Source organism: Schistocerca piceifrons, chromosome 3 (assembly GCF_021461385.2).
Source record: "Schistocerca piceifrons isolate TAMUIC-IGC-003096 chromosome 3, iqSchPice1.1, whole genome shotgun sequence".
Lineage (NCBI taxonomy): Eukaryota > Metazoa > Arthropoda > Insecta > Orthoptera > Acrididae > Schistocerca > Schistocerca piceifrons.
The window spans coordinates 681947655-681968946 of NC_060140.1; the positions used below are offsets into that span (position 1 = coordinate 681947655).

The window sequence follows — 21292 nt, forward strand, 5'->3', positions numbered from 1 at the left end:
CAGAGTGCTCCAAAATGTTTTAAATAGATAGACTATGCAATATATGAGGTACAACTATTAAATAAAAAGGGTAGTTATCAATATCAGCAATAAGGACAATAAGTTTAACAAGAAGGAAATGGCAGTCATAAACATCTATGTTAAGGATAGTAAATTGTAGCAATAAGTAAAATGGTTTTGGAAAAAATATGGCCATCATAAATTATGTAAGGAGACGATGAATTATACCGAATAGGATCTCGGAAATCTGCCAACCAATAGGAAAATTGTCAGCACTATACGTAAGGCAAGTGGGCTAGAAGGGAGGGGAACTGGTGAGGCTGAAAGAGTAGGGAAATATCTGAGAACAACGCAGGCTGCTGCAGAACTCACTTTGTTCCACATCCATAGTAGGTCCAGGATAGGGTGGATCCACCTGTGTTACGTCCAGGATAGAGTTCGAAGGAGGATCCAACTGAGTTATATTCAGGGTACTGTTCAGAACCCATGTTATGTCGAGGTAGTGTTCGGAAGTGGATACATTCATGTTAAGTCAGTGATTTAGAGGTGGGTCCACCCAAGTTAAGTTCGAGATAAGGTTCGGGATACCCGCCAAGCATACATGTATGCACACACACGCACACACACACACACACACACACACACACACACACACACACACTAGTGCACAGTTCCTCAAACATTATTTCAATGTGTTATATACATCTCGGATCTTCAGGGTTTGTAAGAAATCTTGATAGCCACAGTTGATCAGTCATCCATGTTATCAACATAAGTAAAAAATGAATTGCCACCTTTGTTAGGCCCCCCATGAACCATGGACCTTGCCGTTGGTGGGGAGGCTTGCGTGCCTCAGCGATACAGATAGCCGCGCCGTAGATACAACCACAACGGAGGGGTATCTGTTGAGAGGCCAGACAAACGTGTGGTTTCTGAAGAGGGGCAGCAGCCTTTTCAGTAGTTGCAAGGGCAACAGTCTGGATGATTGACTGATCTGGCCTTGTAACAAAAACCAAAACGGCTTTGCTGTGCTGGTACTGCGAACGGCTGAAAGCCAGGGGAAACTACGGCCGTAATTTTTCCCGAGGGCATGCAGCTTTACTGTATGATTAAATGATGATGGCGTCCTCTTGGGTAAAATATTCCGGAGGTAAAATAGTCCCCCATTCGGATCTCCGGGCGGGGACTACTCAAGAGGATGTCGTTATCAGGAGAAAGAAAACTGGCGTTCTACGGATCGGAGCGTGGAATGTCAGATCCCTTAATCGGGCAGGTAGGTTAGAAAATTTAAAAAGGGAAATGGATAGGTTAAAGTTAGATATAGTGGGAATTAGTGAAGTTCGGTGGCAGGAGGAACAAGACTTCTGGTCAGGTGACTACAGGGTTATAAACACAAAGTCCAATAGGGGTAATGCAGGAGTAGGTTTAATAATGAATAGGAAAATAGGAATGCGGGTAAGCTACTACAAACAGCATAGTGAACGCACTATAGTGGCCAAGATAGATACGAAGCCCACACCTACTACAGTAGTACAAGTTTATATGCCAACTAGCTCTGCAGATGACGAAGAAATTGAAGAAATTTATGATGAAATAAAAGAAATTATTCAGATAGTGAAGGGAGACGAAAATTTAATAGTCATGGGTGACTGGAATTCGAGTGTAGGAAACGGGAGAGAAGGAAACGTAGTAGGTGAATATGGATTGGGGCTAAGAAATGAAAGAGGAAGCCGCCTGATAGAATTTTGCACAGAGCACAACTTAATCATAGCTAACACTTGGTTTAAGAATCATGATAGAAGGTTGTATACATGGAAGAACCCTGGAGATACTAAAAGGTATCAGATAGATTATATAATGGTAAGACAGAGATTTAGGAACCAGGTTTTAAATTGTAAGACGTTTCCAGCGGCAGATGTGGACTCTGACCACAATTTATTGGTTATGACCTGTAGATTAAAACTGAAGAAACTGCAAAAAGGCGGGAATTTAAGGAGATGGGACCTGGATAAACTGAAAGAACCAGAGGTTGTACAGAGTTTCAGGGAGAGCATAAGGGAACAATTGATAGGAATGGGGGAAAGAAATACAGTAGAAGAAGAATGGGTAGCTCTGAGGGATGAAGTAGTGAAGGCAGCAGAGGATCAAGTAGGTAAAAAGAAGAGGGTTAGTAGAAATACTTGGGTAACAGAAGAAATATTGAATTTAATTGATGAAAGGAGAAAATATAAAAATGCAGTAAATGAAGCAGGCAAAAAGGAATACAAACGTCTCAAAAATAAGATCGACAGGAAGTGCAAAATGGCTAAGCAGGAATGGCTAGAGGACAAATGTAAGGATGTAGAGGCTTATCTCACTAGGGGTAAGATAGATACTGCCTACAGGAAAATTAAAGAGACCTTAGGAGATAAGAGAACCACATGTATGAACATCAAGAGCTCAGATGGAAACCCAGTTGTAAGCAAAGAAGGGAAAGCAGAAAGGTGGAAGGAGTATATAGATGGTCTATACAAGGGCGATGTACTTGAGGACAATATTATGGAAATGGAAGAGGATGTAGATGAAGATGAAATGGGAGATACGATACTGCGTGAAGAGTTTGACAGAGCACTGAAGGACCTGAGTCGAAACAAGGCCCCCGGAGTAGACAACATTCCATTGGAACTACTGACGGCCTTGGGAGAGCCAGTTCTGACAAAACTCTACCATCTGGTGAGCAAGATGTATGAAACAGGCGAAATACCCTCAGACTTCAAGAAGAATATAATAATTCCAATCCCAAAGAAAGCAGGTGTTGACAGATGTGAAAATTACCGAACAATCAGTTTAATAAGCCACAGCTGCAAAGTACTAACACGAATTCTTTACAGACGAATGGAAAAACTAGTAGAAGCCGACCTCGGGGAAGATCAGTTTGGATTCCGTAGAAATACTGGAACACGTGAGGCAATACTGACCTTACGACTTATCTTAGAAGAAAGATTAAGGAAAGGCAAACCTACGTTTCTAGCATTTGTAGACTTAGAGAAAGCTTTTGACAATGTTGACTGGAATACTCTCTTTCAAATTCTAAAGGTGGCAGGGGTAAAATACAGGGAGCGAAAGGCTATTTGCAACTTGTACAGAAACCAGATGGCAGTTATAAGAGTTGAGGGACATGAAAGGGAAGCAGTGGTTGGGAAGGGAGTAAGACAGGGTTGTAGCCTCTCCCCGATGTTATTCAATCTCTATATTGAGCAAGCAGTAAAGGAAACAAAAGAAAAATTTGGAGTAGGTATTAAAATCCATGGAGAAGAAATAAAAACTTTGAGGTTCGCCGATGACATTGTAATTCTGGCAGAGACAGCGGAAGAGCAGTTGAAGGGAATGGATGGTGTCTTGAAGGGAGGATATAAGATGAACATCAACAAAAGCAAAACGAGGATAATGGAATGTAGTCGAGTTAAGTCGGGTGATGCTGAGGGTATTAGATTAGGAAATGAGACACTTAAAGTAGTAAAGGAGTTTTGCTATTTGGGGAGCAAAATAACTGATGATGGACGAATTAGAGAGGATATAAAATGTAGACTGGCAGTGGCAAGGAAAGCGTTTCTGAAGAAGAGAAATTTGTTAACATCGAGTATAGATTTAAGTGTCAGGAAGTTATTTCTGAAAGTATTTGTATGGAGTGTAGCCATGTATGGAAGTGAAACATAGACGGTAAATAGTTTGGACAAGAAGAGAATAGAACCTTTTGAAATGTGGTGCTACAGAAGAATGCTGAAGATTAGATGGGTAGATCACATAACTAATGAGGAAGTATTGAATAGAATTGGGGAGAAGAGAAGTTTGTGGCACAACTTGACCAGAAGAAGGGATCGGTTGGTAGGACATGTTCTGAGGCATCGAGGTATCACCAATTTAGCATTGGAGGGCAGCGTGGAGGGTAAAAATCATAGGGGGAGACCAAGAGATGAATACACTAAGCAGATTCAGAAGGATGTAGGTTGCAGTAGGTACTGGGAGATGAAGAAGCTTGCACAGGATAGAGTAGTATGGAGAGCTGCATCAAACCAGTCTCAGGACTGAAGACCACAACAACAACAACAACAACCTTTGTTAGATGGTCATGGTGCGAGATTCTGAAAGAATTAGTAAGCATGAAGCTGTATTTAAGACAGCTTAAGTTAACACACACCTACAATGTGCTAACGAACGTTGTAACACACTACACTTGCTCCACAATTCAGGTGTTGTATTCTACATAAGGGGCAGCTTTGAGAGCTAACATTGCACTGCCGGAAGTTTTATTCTGGATAGATTTTTAATAGGAGAAGAAGAAATTCTCCTGCAAACACTTTGTAGGCACTCTGGGTAGGTGGAGGGGGGGGGGGGGGAGGGAGGATCTGAATACCTGTTGCATGGTAAAGAAAACGCTAGTGTAACCAAAAACTTTAGAGAAGACTTCACTAGATACCTAGGTATGTTTCGAATCATGCTATTGGAAGAGGCTTTAATCATCCAACAATCAAATGGGATAATTACAGTTGTTTAGCTGGTAGGCGTGATAAGACATCTTGTATATCAATAATAAATGCCTTCTCTGAAAGTTACATGGAACAGATAGTCCGAAGGTCCATTCATGATGGAAATCTACTGGACCTATTGGCAACAAATAGACCTCTATGAGGATGTCCACAATGAAACTTCTGTCTGTAACCATGACGCTATTGTAGTTTCGGTGATTAACAAAGTAAAAATGACAACTAAAACATGTAGGAACATTTACATGACTAGGAGACTAGAAAAAGAGGTGGGAGTTCACAATTCAATAAAGTACGTTTAGCTCTGAACAGGGGCAAATAAAAGAATTATGGCTTAGGTTCAAAAGAATAGTTGATCCAGCACCGACAGATATGTACATAATAGAACAGTTCACGCTGTAAGACACCCTCCATGGTATGCAGCCTCTGTAAAGAAACTAATGAAGAAACGGTGAATACTGCACAGCAGGTATAAAACAAAGCATATACTGGTACTAAATGAAACTCGTTTAGCTGTGAATAGAGCAATGCGTGAAGCCTTCAGTGATTACCGTAGCAAAATATTATCGAAAGATCTCTCACAAAACCCAAAGAAATGTTAGTCACATGTAACGCCATTAGTGGTATAAAGTTAGTGTCCAAACACTCATGGATGACACATGAACCGAAATAAAGCTTACCAAAGAAAAGCGAAAGTGCTCAACTCTGTTTTCAAGCTGTACTTTAAAAAGGAAAATCCAGGAGTAGTGTCATTTATGGGATTCCTTTCGCGTTCCATGCAGAATCTGTGGCTGAGTTAACTCCTCCATTAAAATACCATAGATCCCCTGGTTAAAAAACTGTACTTGCTAACTAAAACGAGGGTAGCGGAAGTGATCTGCAAAACTACCATCCAATATTCTCAACACCCATCTGTTGCAGAATGTTACAACATATCCAGAGCTCAAAAGTAATGAGTATCTCTAACAAAATAACCTCCTCCATACCGATAAGCGAGGATTCCGAAAACATCTGTCATGCGAAACCCATCTCACGCTTTTCGCATATGACATCCTGAAAACCATGGATCAAGCCACTCAGATAGATGCAGCAGGCTATTTATTTATTTCAGAAAATCATTTGACTCAGTACAGTATCTACGCTTATAATCGAAAGTATGATCATATGGGATATCAAGCGAAACTTGTGATTGGACCGAAGATTTCTTTGTAGGGAAGACACACTATGTTATCTTGAATGGAGAGCCACGACCGATGCAGAAGTAACTTCTGGTGTGCCGCAGGTAGGTGTGTAGGGACCCTTGCTATTCATTTTTCATATTAATGACCTTGTTGACAATACCAACAGTAACATCAGACTTTCCACACATCGTACAGTTCTCCATAAGGAAGCACTTTCTGATAAAAACTACATAAATGATCCATCAAATCATAATTAGATTTCAAAGTCATACGAAGATTAGCGACTTGCTCTAAATATTCAGAAATACAAAACTATGCATGTCACACACACACACACACACATATACACACACACACACACACACACACACACACACACATATATATATATATATATATATATATATATATATATATATATATATATAGTGCCATATGACTACCGTATCAGTGAGTCACAGTTTAATCAGTTATCTTATACAAATACCAGTAGTGGAGCAAAGAGAGCTTCACCCTACTCTCCACTCCACTGTTATCAAATTGATTCAAGATGGCGGATCCAAGATGGTGGCAATAGACATGGGAACATCGCAATCACGTCATGGCGGGAAGTTCAAATTCTGGCAGGAAGATAGGTCAGTTGGACTACCTCCACTAACCTAACCCCTCCCCTCCCCCCCCCCCCTAGAAAATGGCAGGAAGTTCTAATTCCAGCAGGGCAATGCAACACACCACGGTGACCTCCACTAACCTAAGAAAATGGCGAGAAAAAAGGTCACTTGGGCTACCTCTACCAACCTAAGTCATCCGATCACTACCTCTTCCTAGGAATTGGCAGGAAAAGGGCTCAGCCTGTGCTGGATAGGATGGACGTAAGTCTTGATTTTGCAAGCAGACATTATTATAACAATTTGAGGCAGTACCGCTATCCAGTGTCTCCACCACAAGGCCTGGAGTTCAACTGACCTAGTACACAGTACCGCCACCAGATAGCACTGTCATCCCTTCCCTGGTGTAATCCAAGGTGATGGTCTGGGGAGAAAAAAAAAACTCGGAAACGGACTCAGCCTGTGCTGGACTACTGGACAGGATGGACATAAGTCTCTATTTTGCAGGCAGTCTTTATTTACACAATTTGATGCAGTACCTCCATCCATTGTGTCCACCATTAGGTCTGGAGTCCAACTGACCTAGTACACAGTACTACCATCAGAGTATGCTTTCATCCCACGGTGGTCTAGGAGAAAAATGGTGGCAAAATGACTCAGCCTGTACCCAGGCTGCTGGAGAGAGAGAGGACTGTACTTTATTTATTTTAGAGCAATTTATTTAGGATGGATTTGATGTAGTATATTTATTACACTGACAAGAAACACACGCCCTGATGTGCATGGGGTCATAATACACAGCATACAGACATGCAAAAATCTCGTAAATTACCGAAATAATGCAGTACACTGATGAGCAGACATGCCCACTAATTATAAACTGTCGAAATAATGCATACAGTTTATTTAGGGATGGATTTCATGTAATTTGTTTATTTATTACACTGGTACAAAACACTCACCCTCGCATGCTTGAGTTCACAGTAAATAGTGTACAGATCTGCAAACTACTCGTAAATCACCGAAATAATGCAGTACACTGATGAACAGAGACGCAAACAACTCCTAAATTGTCGAAATAATGCACTGTACGACCCACAGACCTGCTCACAAAATAATGCAACAGACATGCAAACAACTCATAAATTGTCAAAAAATAATAGACGTGTAACGCTATTCACTCACGCTCACAACGCTCAAACACCCGAAAATAATGTAGTGGACAAACACTCAGGGCACATAAAAAGCGCAACATATCAGGAAACTGTTCCAATATGCACACTTGCTTTGCAGGGCCAGCTGGACACAAGTCAGTACCATCACGCCGCTGCCAACGGCAGGTGAAATTCGCGTCTACAGTTGGAGTGCTTCGAGTGTTATACTGACGTCACACGTCTATTTAAATAAGTGCTAAGTAACCCTCTGGAATACGTGCATGTGTTCACCATTGCTGGCACAATCTATCTCTCTACCTGCGGTCCAGCAAATACACAATTGTGGAGCAACTCACCCTCATAGACGCTGCAGAAATCCCTTCCATTGCTTCCCAGAATAGCACAGGCCCCATTGTTCCTAGCGATCCTAACGGGACGTGCAAGCTGCATCTAGACGGGCATGCATGATTACCTGCCCAGTATGGCTGACGCATAGCCGCAAAAAAAGTTTGCGCAGCAGCCAGGACCCGTTTACTAAAATAGCTCAGGATAACACCCATTGCATTCTCCCCGATGGTCTTAACAAGACATCACGTGTTCCATTCCTGGAAATCGTGACCTCCTGCTGCCAACATGTCTGTGCACACTCACGAAAACACTGTTAATCATAAAAACATTCTTGTTGTTTGGAAGGTGAGCACTGTCTAAGCACAGATGGGGGAAGTCGAATCAAATACACCAACAGAATTCGAAGCACTGTCCTTCAGAAGACAAAAATGGCTGGAATTTTCGGTATTCTACAGCTACTGTTCTGGAGATGTCCTAGTGCCACAGTGGCAGATGAGAGACGGAATCACCGCCAGAGTTGGATGGTCTCCTTCAACTTGTCTTTGAACACTTGCTTTCTCAGAACTCTACGTAGAAACCTTGCCTCCATCTTGATCGAATCAGTTTTTAGAAATTCCTATCTCCCTGCACAAAAGATGTCTTATGAATGAATGGAGCATTATGATTGGCTCTTACTGAATTTACCCACCGAATTACTGACGCTGCAAGTGTGGAAGCACTGTCTGCATTTTTTTGTTTTTTTTGTTTCTGCAGCCAAGACTTCCAGTGGCAAAATACTCTTTTGTACAGATCACCATATTGCACAGACAATTAAACCCTCCAAAGTGGCCTACAGATCGTTGAATACAGAAAGAATCTTTCTTACTCTGCCACTGAGGGCAGGAACTCGAATATTAGAGCGGGAAACCGATCTCCAGCCGAGCAATATATTATGTGTACCATGTCGATATAGTAAACATACAATTCGTATCCTGTACCATACAAAATTGCCCCCTTTTACATCATTTGGATAGCTGTCGACTGCCAGACATTCGTAGATATACCGCGAAAACAGACAGAACCGTATACATTCCTCGCACCACTAGATATCTTCTCGTTGCTAACCAGTGCACCCTCAGTGGACAGAAGTCACTCTCAGAACTGTTCTACAAATTTTGGTTTGGCTCCCCTCAGCACAAACGTGTTACTGTTTCTGGACCCAATCTGCTTGTTTGCTTGCTTTTCTACATACATCTCCATACTCTGGGATTACAAGAACACTTGTATTTTCACATGGTTTGCCATAAATTTATACCATTTACGCTGTACTTTTTGATATCAAGCACATAGTAGTATCCTACCGATTGCTCCCACAACATAATTTCGAAGATATAGACTGGAAATTCTTTTTCTACAAACCCGAAACTTTAGCGAGTTGGAGTGTGCTGTACACCACTGAATAACTAGAAACTTAATCCTGTCTGCGAACACCTTTACGCGAAAACTCGAAAAATATGTGATATTTCCACTCGCAAATACCAATGTCGGTGATATAACAGATTCCAAATCATCCTTATAATTTACAATGTCTACTTAGGTGTTTCTTATGTCTAGAGAATCAGCAAACGTGAGCTCCATCCATCATTCACCTACTACATGCACTCAACACATACCACAATCAATCACCTCTCAACCAAATAAAGATGTGAAATGTGATGAATCAGTCAATTGGATAATTTACTTGGGAGGGAATAATGGTCCAGCGCAAACACATGTCGATATTGAATCTTCTCAAATTTCCATGCGATCACATAAGCTGTCAAACACATATCAATCCGCTATTCGGCCGTCTAGAGGACGACATGGTTAAGTCAACTACATTCCTTCATCCCAACAGGCCTCTCCATTTGGACGGCTCCTGTCATTAGCAGGAAGCATGGATCATTCCCACCACAGGCCACCGCCGCTGTCATGCTAAGCATGCATAGACAGATTCGTAATACGAAATCGGCCACATATAGGGAACAATTGACAGGAATGGGGGAAAGAAATGCAGTAGAAGAAGAATGGGTAGCTTTGAGGGATGAAGTAGTGAAGGCAGCAGACGATCAAGTAGGTAAAAAGACGAGGGCTAGTAGAAATCCTTGGGTAACAGAAGAAATATTGAATTTAATTGATGAAAGGTGAAAATATAAAAATGCAGTAAATGAAGCAGGCAAAAAGGAATACAAACGTCTCAAAAATGAGATCGACAGGAAGTGCAAAATGGCTAAGCAGGGATGGCTAGAGGACAAATGTAAGGATGGAGAGGCTTATCTCACTAGGGGTAAGATAGATACTGCCTACAGGAAAATTAAAGAGACCTTTGGAGATAAGAGAACGACTTGTATGAATATCAAGAGCTCAGATGGAAACCCAGTTGTAAGGAAAGAAGGGAAAGCAGAAAGGTGGAAGGAGTATATAGAGAGTCTATACAAGGGCGATGTACTTGAGGACAATATTATGGAAATGGAAGAGGATGTAGATGAAGATGAAATGGGAGATACAATACTGCGTGAATAGTTTGACAGAGCACTAAAAGACCTGAGTCGAAACAAGGCCCCCGGAGTAGACAACATTCCATTAGAACTACTGATAACCTTGGGAGAGCCAGTCCTGACAAAACTCTACCATCTGGTGAGCAAGATGTATGAAACAGGCGAAATACCCTCAGACTTCAAGAAGAATATAATAATTCCAATCCCAAAGAAAGCAGGTGTTGACAGATGTGAAAATTACCGAACTATCAGTTTAATAAGTCACAGCTGCAAAATACTAACGCGAATTCTTTACAGACGAATGGAAAAACTAGAAGAAGCCAACATCGGGGAAGATCAGTTTGGATTCCGCAGAAACACTGGAACACGTGAGGCAATACTGACCTTACGACTTATCTTAGAAGAAAGATTAAGGAAAGGCAAACCTACGTTTCTAGCATTTGTAGACTTAGAGAAAGCTTTTGACAATGTTGACTGGAATACTCTCTTTCAAATTCTAAAGGTGGCAGGGGTAAAATACAGGGAGCGAAAGGCTATTTACAATTTGTACAGAAACCAGATGGCAGTTATAAGAGTCGAGGGGCATGAAAGGGAAGCAGTGGTTGGGAAGGGAGTAAGACAGGGTTGTAGCCTCTCCCCGATGTTGTTCAATCTGTATATTGAGCAAGCAGTAAAGGAAACAAAAGAAAAATTTGGAGTAGGTATTAAAATCCATGGAGAAGAAATAAAAACTTTGAGGTTCGCCGATGACATTGTAATTCTGTCAGAGACAGCAAAGGACTTGGAAGAGCAGTTGAATGGAATGGACATTATCTTGAAAGGAAGATATAAGATGAACATCAACAAAAGCAAAACGAGGATAATGGAATGTAGTCGAATTAAGTCAGGTGATGCTGAGGGAATTAGATTAGGAAATGAGACACTTAAAGTAGTAAAGGAGTTTTGCTATTTGGGGAGCAAAATAACTGATGATGGTCGAATTAGAGAGGATATAAAATGTAGACTGGCAATGGGAAGGAAATCGTTTCTGAAGAAGAGAAATTTGTTAACATCGAGTATAGATTTAAGTGCTAGGAAGTCATTTCTGAAAGTATTTGTATGGAGTGTAGCCATGTATGGAAGTGAAACATGGACGATAAATAGTTTGGACAAGAAGAGAATAGAAGCTTTCGAAATGTGGTGCTACAGAAGGATGCTGAAGATTAGATGGGTAGATCACATAACTAATGAGGAAGTATTGAATAGGATTGGGGAGAAGAGAAGTTTGTGGCACAACTTGACCAGAAGAAGGGCTCAGTTGGTAGGACATGATCTGAGGCATCAAGGGATCACCAATTTAGTATTGGAGAGCAGCGTGGAGGGTAAAAACCGTAGAGGGAGACTAAGAGATGAATACACTAAGCAGATTCAGAAGGATGTAGGTTGCAGTAGGTACTGGGAGATGAAAAAGCTTGCACAGGATATAGTAGCATGGAGAGCTGCATCAAACCAGTCTCAGGACTGGAGACCACAATAACAACAATATATTCGATCATATACATGCACTGAGTGTTTGTTCATTACATTATTTTCGGGTGTTTGAGCGTTGTGAGCATGCTTGAATAGCATAACATATGCATTATTGTTTGGTAATTTATGAGTTGTTTGCGTGACTGCTGCGTTATTTTACGAGCAGGAGTGTAGGCTGTGCAGTGCATTATTTCGACAATTTAGGAGTTGTTTGCGTTTCTGCACATAAGTGTACTGCATTATTTCACTGATTTACGAGTAGTTTGCAGGTCTGTAGACTATTTACTGCGACCTCAAGCATGAGGGGGTGAGTGTTTTGAAGCTGTGTAATAAATAATTTACGTGAAATCCGTCTCTAAATAAATTATGTGCGTTATTTCGACAGTTTATAATTAGTGGATGCATCTGCTCATCAGTGCACTTAATTATATCGGTAATTTACGAGTTGTTTGCGTGTCTGTAGTGCTGTATATTATGACCCCAAGCACATCTCGGCTTGTGTTTTGTATCAGTGTAATAAATATACTATGTCAAATCCGTCCCTAAGTAAATTGGTCTAAAATAAATAAAGTACACTCCTCCTTCTATCCAGCAGCCTGGCATAGGCTGAGTCATTTTCCTGCCATTTTCTACCCAGATCGCCATCTTGGACTACATCACAGAAGGGGCATCAGTGTGGTACTGTGTTCTAGGTCAGTTGGACTCCAGACCTTGTGGTGGAGACACTGGATAGCAGTGCTGCCTCAGATTGTTTAAATAAAGACTGCCTGCAAAATAAAGACTTACGTCCATCCTATCCAGCACAGGCTGAGTCCTTTTCCCACCAATTTTTAGAAAGAGGTGGTGGTCGGATGACAGGTTAGTGGAGGTAGGCCAAGTGACCATTTTCTCGCCATTTTCTTCGGTTAGTGAAGGTAGCCATGGTGTGTTGCATTGTCCTGCTGGAATTTGAACTTTCTGCCATTTTCTAGGGGAGGGGAAGGAAGAGGGGAGGGTTTAAGTTAGTGGGGGTAGCCCAATTGACCTATCTTCCCACCAAAATTTGAACTTCCCACTATGATGTCATTGCAACTTTGCCACATCTATCACCGCCACCTTGGATCCGCCATCGTGAATAAGTTTGGCAACAATGGAGAGAGGGTTGACGCGCTCTTCGCTCCACTACTAATACCTGGTTAGGACCATTTATAGCAATATGAGGTGAAACGATCACATAGACTCAGTCGTAGGGAAAGCAGGTGATGCACTTCGGTTCATTGGCAGGATACAGTGGCGTCGGTGACATTTGAACAGAGAGAACCAATTACAATGGACAGTATTTTCTAATAGAATTTATGAAGTTAATTACACATCACACTGTTTACACTCCTTTAATGTTAAACTCTAAATTAATGTACACAAACTATCAAATAGCTTCGAGGCAGAGCTGAAATAGCGTGCAGCGAAAAATACAGGCTGATCCATATAAACTTTCAAAAACGTAATGAATTATAATTAGTTCTTGCCTCATTGACTTTCTTTTACTTGAATGATAATTTAGTTCTTCTTTCCGTCCTGCTGAATTCTTCGATTATATGCCGATAGAACTCTTTCTCACTTTCAGCTAATTTTAGTTTCAACAACTTCTTTTCTGTAGACAGTACTGATAGTTTTGAGGGTGTTTGTAGTACTTGGGAGTTCTTGCAGAGGGTATGAATTCTGTGAAGGGTAGGGAAAGAACTTTCAGCACTTGCACTGGTGACAGTTATTTTTAACACAAGGACACATAGCTTATAAGGTTCAGTCAATGCAAAGAAGACAGACCAGTACTTCTCTGGTAGGGAAGAAGGTGCTGCAGTTCCAAAGAAAGGCATTCCTCTGTCGAATATATCACAGTGAGTTCGCTTTTGAGACGACCCAAATCAAAATATTGGTCATAGCCATCTTTTAACGAGTGAAAAGCATCCTCAGGGAAATTTCTCTATTTTGCTCTGCAGCATACAATAATTGAGGAAACTCGAATTTTTCAAGCTCTTCAAATCGAACCTCCAGCTTCTGATTAATGACGTCGCAAATTTCATAGTATAGACGTCAATAGTAGGTTCTGGGGTCAGATGCTTGATAACGATGTTTTTTCTTGCTCCCTTCGCTACTCAACCGAACTGTATCAAACCCATCTCCTTTTCTTGCCAAAGTGCACAATCGTGGACAGTTTGTCCACGATTTTAGTTTGCAGCATGTCAAAACGAATATCAGTCATCACAAGTACTTCACTAAATATCTGAGATAAGAAACGAAACTCAGTTTCCCGAGGAAGATTACCGAATCCGCGAGCTTCGTGTTATGTATCATTGTCCCGTTCCTTAGGATTGCCAAGAATGCTGTCAAACAGTTTTAAAATATCGGAAATGTGTTCTTTTACCGTTTCCACTTGCCTTCCATTGCAGTTCCAGTGTGTGGGGCACACTTTTGGAAATCTTAATCCTGTTCAGCGCAGCAGTTCCGTCTGTGGAACTAGCGAAAAAGGTTGCAAAATTACTTAGTTGTAAAAAATATTTCGCGATCCTTTAAAGAGGATACGGACTGAGAAAGCACTTGGTTCAACCTATGAACAAGACAGTGTATGAAAATTATATCATGGTATTTGTCTTTTACTCTCTTTGAAGGTCATTCAATTCTCCAGCTAACACAGCGGCACCTTCACAATAGCATTGTACTACTGGTTTTGAACCATATTCATAATTTTCCAATGTAACGCAAACATGATTTTCCAGAGCAACTGCGCTACGGTCGACACTTACATCAACGAAACCAAGAAATCTTTCTTGAATTTCACCACTAACAGATATGTATCTCTACGAGTTGAGAGTGCCGCGGAACATCGCTGGTTTGACCCACAATGATTGCAATGAAAGGTGCAATACTTACCTCTTTCTTATTGGGTCTACAACTTTGCTTCCATCGTTTTTTCTCGAATTCGAGGCTTTATTGTGAAAAACTTAGAAAAAAATTACGATTCAAGGTATCGGCCAGCTCTGACCACTGCTTTCTCCCATCTTTCGGGTAGAATCCAAATCCCGCGGTGGAAGAACTGGGCCTCTTTTGAGGAGATCCGTCAATTTGCACTTGATTATATGAGCGGAAGTGCTGGTCAGCCAGGCCTTGTACCCCTGATCGAAGAAAGGTAGTGGCAGAGGAAGCCTTGTCTGGAGAATACGGCGGTTGGGGTAGGACGTCCCATTTAAACATTTCCAAGTACTACATGTTTTGATGGGTTTTGCGATACGGTGTCGACTTTCGTGACCCTTTAGCTTTCAGTGCTCGGCTCAAACGTATCAGTTGCTTCCGATAACGATCTCCTGTGATTGTTTCAGCCAGTTTCAGTAACTCCAAAAACTTTCTCTCTGCGTCTTCGACGCCAAAGTCACCGTTCTTGAAGCGTTGAAACCATTCTCTGCACGTTCTTCCACTAATAGGTGCCTCGCCATAGGTCTTACGTAACATTTTATGAGCCCCAGCAGCAGATTTTTTCATGTTAAATCAGAAAATTAATACTTCCCGCAAAAGACGAGAATTAGACTCGTAACTGAAATATTCAGTCGAGAGTAACTTTATGATGCAATTACAAATCGACTAATATTTTGATGAACTTATGTTTACAAATGCCTAAGCTTCCTATATGACGTGTACTACTTACCATCTGCAACGCAACTTGCCGCTACTGCCATCTATTGCCAAACAGCGGCAGTGAAGTTGTGGACCTAATAATTTTCTTCAATACAACCGTAGTGGCAGAATCTATCAGGTCATTCTGTATGTGACTGGATAGTCGAGAGAACATTTTTGCTATCTCTAGGTGGCGGCCCAACTTTTCATCGTATTTGCTTACGACCAAAACTAATTCAACACAGTTTCCAAGATTTGCGAAATGCTCATCTTCTGCGTGACTCCGAAATGGAATTTCCTGCTTAGAGAAGAAGACATCAATATCAATCAAGTTTTGGATTACATTTCTTTCTTTGTTTTACAATCTCATAGCGTTTAAGGATGTCTAATTTCGGCTGTTGATCCAACTGGAAATCCATTGTTGATGTACCAAAAGGAGTGGAAAAAATTTCAACTCTTATATCACCATCGATGGTGATGCTTATGAGCGACTTTGTTCACTCGTGACGATATGCAGCTTTTAGTTATTCATGTCATCAAATCTTGACGAAGGCCATACACTGTTTTCATTATAAAAAAAAAGCATACTTGGCCAAAATTATAATTTCGATGTCTTTTTACATCCAAATAACTATCTGATTGTAGTATTCGGGACTGAAGTTTCGGAAACATCTTTTTGATGTCATTTTTGTTTTTGGCAATGTGGAAGTCGGTTTTCTACACACCAGTATTTCCTTCTTCTGTTCCAAAAGCACGGGTACGAAGATTCTCCAGCCGCACTACCCTCCGCTCGAGAGATCAGCCCTTGTCTTCCCTTTTCTCGGTGGCAGTCACCTTCAGATGCTCTAGAAAACTCGTTCCGTAACCCGAATAGAGCCGAGCTCGCCCAAGATGCTGCGAAACAACACAGCAGTACTAATAGTACGACAACGAAGATCTCGTGCTGGTGTATCGGACTACAACCGAAATTGCTGCTTGTATTATAAAGCGATTTTGGTAACATGTTACCGTTGTTTATTTATATTGTTAAGAAGAGCTTCGAACGCACTACGACCATTGTACCGTTAAAGTACTCGACTGCCCAACAAATAATATCACTTACAAAGCAGTTCTACAAAACAAGTTTAAATTTACACCTAAGTAATTAAATGATAATCTTATTTCTGAATAAAATTTAAGGGAATGATTCATCCCCATGATTCCATGGAATTACGTCCAATGTTGGGACAGTAAGAAAATGCAGTTCATCTAAGAAGGAGACTGCAGATAAAACACACGTGCGTCCTATACGATAATTGTACTCGTGTTAGACCCGTGCCAACAGGGACGCTTGATGTGTAGAGAGGGGCAACACGAACTGTTACATGTTTGCTTTGACCCTTAGGAGAGCGTGACCGAAGCTGTTGAAGAACTGAACTGGTGGACGTCTGAAGACAGCATAAACAATCCCGTAGAAGCCTATTTACATCCGATTCTGGGTGAGGAATCTAAGAATATACTACAGCCCCCCCCTCCCGTCCCCCCCCCCCTCACCACACACACACACACACACACACACGAATAGCTTTCAAAAGGATCGCAAAGACAAGATTAGACTAATCAGAACACAGAGGCGTTTAGAAATAGTTTTCGCTGTGTTCCATACGCGAATTGAATCGGGAGAATCCGTGATAACAGATACATTGGGAAGCACTCTCTCACATCCACTTCACACTAGTTTGCCTAGATGTATTGGGTCAGTGCATAAGATCGCAGCGCTTTTCCATGAGAAAATAAACACAACAGATACACATAACAGAGACTTTAGTCATCAATAATATATTCTGCTCCACTATTTACCACAATGTGACAACACTAGGGTAACTTTTCGATTCCGCGACTGCAAAAATCACTTAGTTTTGAGGCGAAGATCTCGCCGAGGCATGTTCAGAGCGCATTTTCATCGGGAAAGGAAATTCCTTGAAAACTGTTAGATGGACATCGGAAAAGGTGGTAATCTGAAGGCGCAAGATCAAGTGAATAAGATGGGCGCGGAATGATTTCCCAACCTAACTCCTGTATAGTGCTTTTTGCCGGTCTAGCAGAACGCGGGCGGGCGATGTTGTGCACCACGTCATGCTTCTCCCTGGTCGTTGTTCTCGAATTGCGTCTGCAAGACGTCTCACTTGCTGACAACAAATGTCAGCAGCCGTGGCTACACCTTGGGGAACCAATTCGTAGTATACGACACCGTCGCTGTTCCACCAGATGCGTAACGCTATCTTCTGTGGATGTGCACAGGTATTTGTACGGGGAGCTGCTGCTTTCTTTGGCTCAATCATTCCTTTCTTTTTATGTTAGCGTAAAGACACCATTTCTCGTCACCAATAACGATACACGATAGCAGTGGTTGATACTGTTCACGAGCCAGATGATGATGAGCAAGTAGAGATGTATTTATTGCCACGCGCAGATTTTTATGAACTTTGGCGTAGAGCAAGCGGTTCCCACACACCCGATTTTTGGACCTTCCCCAATGCATGTAAATGTCGCACAATGGTGGAAAATTAGCATTAATTCACAATGAACCATGTGAGTGTACTCGAAAAATGGCAAATGTGATTAAACGAACCATTGTGCGACATTTACATGCATTGGGGAAGGTCTCTTTCTCCCTGATTCGAGAATTTAGAATTTCGGTCTCCTGATCCTAATAAAGAGGCATCATTCCCGGCCCTATATGAAATAGAGTGCTTCCCGAAGAAACAGGAAGAAAATCTACACAAAAAATGCGACTAGCTGTAGTTAGTACAATTTGTCAGCTTTCTTGGCAGAGAAAGGAAATACCTTGATCCATAATCAGCAGCTGTTGAAAGGATAATGTGCACGCGTCATTATGTGCTCCCAACAACTATTACATTGGGGTAATGGTTAAATGGAAAACGTATTAAGGTTCTAAGTGACTTTTTCACTGAGATAAAGTGATGCAAGTTGAACTGTCTCTGTTGAAAGAATACATTCTAAGGATGAACAAACCATTAGAGACAGTTGTAAATCGCCCCATCCCGAATCAAATAAAAAATTATTTTCCTTACAGGAAAAGACAGTTATTTGTGGGTTCCTCCCACATTTCTGAAAACTGAAGGAAACTAACTTCGCTATTCAATACTTGCTTGCTTTTCTGCATGCCACGGGCAACACTTTCTCACTAGTCACCAAGCCAAAACGAACTGTATTCCCCGCTGGTATCGGATCACTCACAAGTAACAGACTTTTCGACGGCCTTAGTCTTTTAAACATCTTAGACTCAAATAAAACCGTGAATACTCCACCATACGTCGAGTCAGATTTATTCAGGATTCAGTGCCATTAATTTACAGGTCTTATTAAAACACAACTATGTAATGTTAGTAACTGCATCCATTGTAACACTTATATACGAGTAATGGTGAAGTAATTTGCAGACGCCATCATTTCTGGTAGGATTTAGCTGATGTATTATTACTATTTCGAACAAAGACGTGCCTGTGCGAAATAGCCTTATCGGTGACCTCGTGTCGCACCTGAAAGCGACAGAGCGGCTTAGAATGGTGTCGTGTAGTTAATTTCACGTTTCAAGGGTCACTTACAAGAGTTATTATAATGGAGGGAATCGAGCCAGTTTACAGTTTGGTAACTTAATTTTAATTGCAATATAGCAGGATGCTGACCGTTTACAAGAGACTTGCGGAAAACAGATGTCCGACAACCAAAAAATTTGTACAATAATTTTATTACACTATCTGTTTCGGTGTCTCACTGGCGCCAGCTTCAGGCCCCTATACACGAAACGAGATAAACCATCCAGTCGTTTTTGCTTACTAAAGAAACCACTGTATCAAACTAGTTTCCGTAGATACCTTCACAATAGACGTGGACACTTCATACCTCTAACAACACTGAATAAGTGATGAAAGATATTGGCAGAAACATTATTCGCACCTTTTGGAAATTAGAGCACTTTTTGATTGAGAATAATGAAGATCACTTTCTTTTAGAATTGTAGTTATGGACATCATTACTCCCTACGCACGCTAATTGATTACTAACAATAAATTTCATGATTGTAAATACACACTAAGACAAGAAAAGACGCACCGCGAAGGAATTATCCGAATGGGACGAAATTGCTAGATGTGATGTACATATACAGGCAAAGAATTGGTTACAATTTCAGAAAAAATTGGTTTATTCAAGAGAAAGAGCTTCACAAATTGAACAAGTCAATCACGCATTGGTCCACCTCCGGCCATTACGCAAGCAGTTATTTGACTTGGCAATGATTGACAGAGTTGTTGGACGTCATCCCAACGGATATTGTTCCAAATTCTATCCAACTGTCGCGTTAGATCGTCAAAATATCGAGGACCCTGCCCATAACGTTCCAAACGTTCTCAACTGGAGACAGGTATGGCGATGTTGCTGGCCAAGGTAGGATTTAGCATGCACCAATACAAGCAGTAGAAACTCTTGCAGTGTGCGGGCGGCTGTTATCTCAGGTTGGCTTGCTGTGAAGGGCAACAAAACGGGGCGTGGAATATCGTCGATGTACCTCTGTGTAAAGGTGCCGCAGATGACAACCAAAGGGGTCCTACTATTAAATGAAGTGGCAGTTCGATCGATGTGATCCCACAGATTCTCGATTGGGTTTAAATCCGGGGAGTTTGGTTGGCAGTGTAGTAAGGTAAACTCATTCTGCTGCTCTTCGAACCACGCACGTACACTGTGAGCTGTGAGACACGTTCCGTTGTCCTGTTGATGGCATCGCTCCCAGAAAAAACAAACTGCATGCAGGGGTGCATATGGTACCCAAGAATGGATGCATACTTGTGTTGATCCAGTGTCACCTCCAGAGTGACGAGATTACCCACTGAATGACACGAAAAGATTCCCCAGACTATAACTCTCCCTCCTCCGACCTGGATTCTTTTGACGATTGTACGAAGATCGTACATGTCAATGGCTGTCTATCCGATGGATCATAAAACGTGATACAACTGAAAAGGTCACCTGTCGCTACTTAAGGACATCCAGTTGCAGTACTGGCGTGCAAACTCCAGCTCTCGTTTCCGATGAACAGCAGTCAACATGGGCACATGAACCTGGTGCCTGCTGTGGAGGCCCATACGCAGCAGCGTTCGCTGAACAGTTGTTGTGGAGAAACTGTTGGTAGCCACTTGGTAGTTGGGCAGTCAGTTGTTCAGTTATACGTCTGTTCGCCTGTACACATCTCATATCATCTGTGGCCCTTGATGCAACACAGTTGCCTCGGCGCTGGTTTTGGATAGCGCCAAGCACGGTATACTTTAACCATGGCGGAACATTAACAGCTCACAAACATAGTCAAAAAAAAATGCCTCTGAGCACTATGGGACTTAACTTCTGAGGTCATCAGTCCCCTAGAACTTAGAACTACTGAAACCTAACTAACCTAAGGACATCACACACATCCATGCTCGAGACAGGATTCGAACCTGCGCCCGTGGCGGTCGCGCGGTTCCAGACTGTAGCGCCTAGAACCGCTCTGCCACTCCGGTCGGCAAACCTAGTCATTTTGAAAACGCTTCCAGTCTCGGCCCCTAGCCAATGATCATATCCTTTTGGATGTCGGATAAATCGCTCCATCATTTCTGCCTTACGACAACGATTGGACTGTTTTCCGCGTCCTCCCCCCCCCCCCCCCACCCCCGACACCATTTATATACCCTCCACTGCTAATACTGCCATCTGCCGTCCATAAGAGCTTATTGCACATTAATGTGACGGGATTGTATAGCTTGCACTATGAGC

General features: G+C 41.7%; 1 protein-coding gene across 1 annotated transcript in view; it reads left to right on the plus strand.

The window, feature by feature from the left end:
- The window catches only part of LOC124788960, a 400179-nt gene that overhangs the window by 185070 nt on the left and 193817 nt on the right, over positions 1 to 21292 (plus strand). The window lies entirely within an intron of this gene.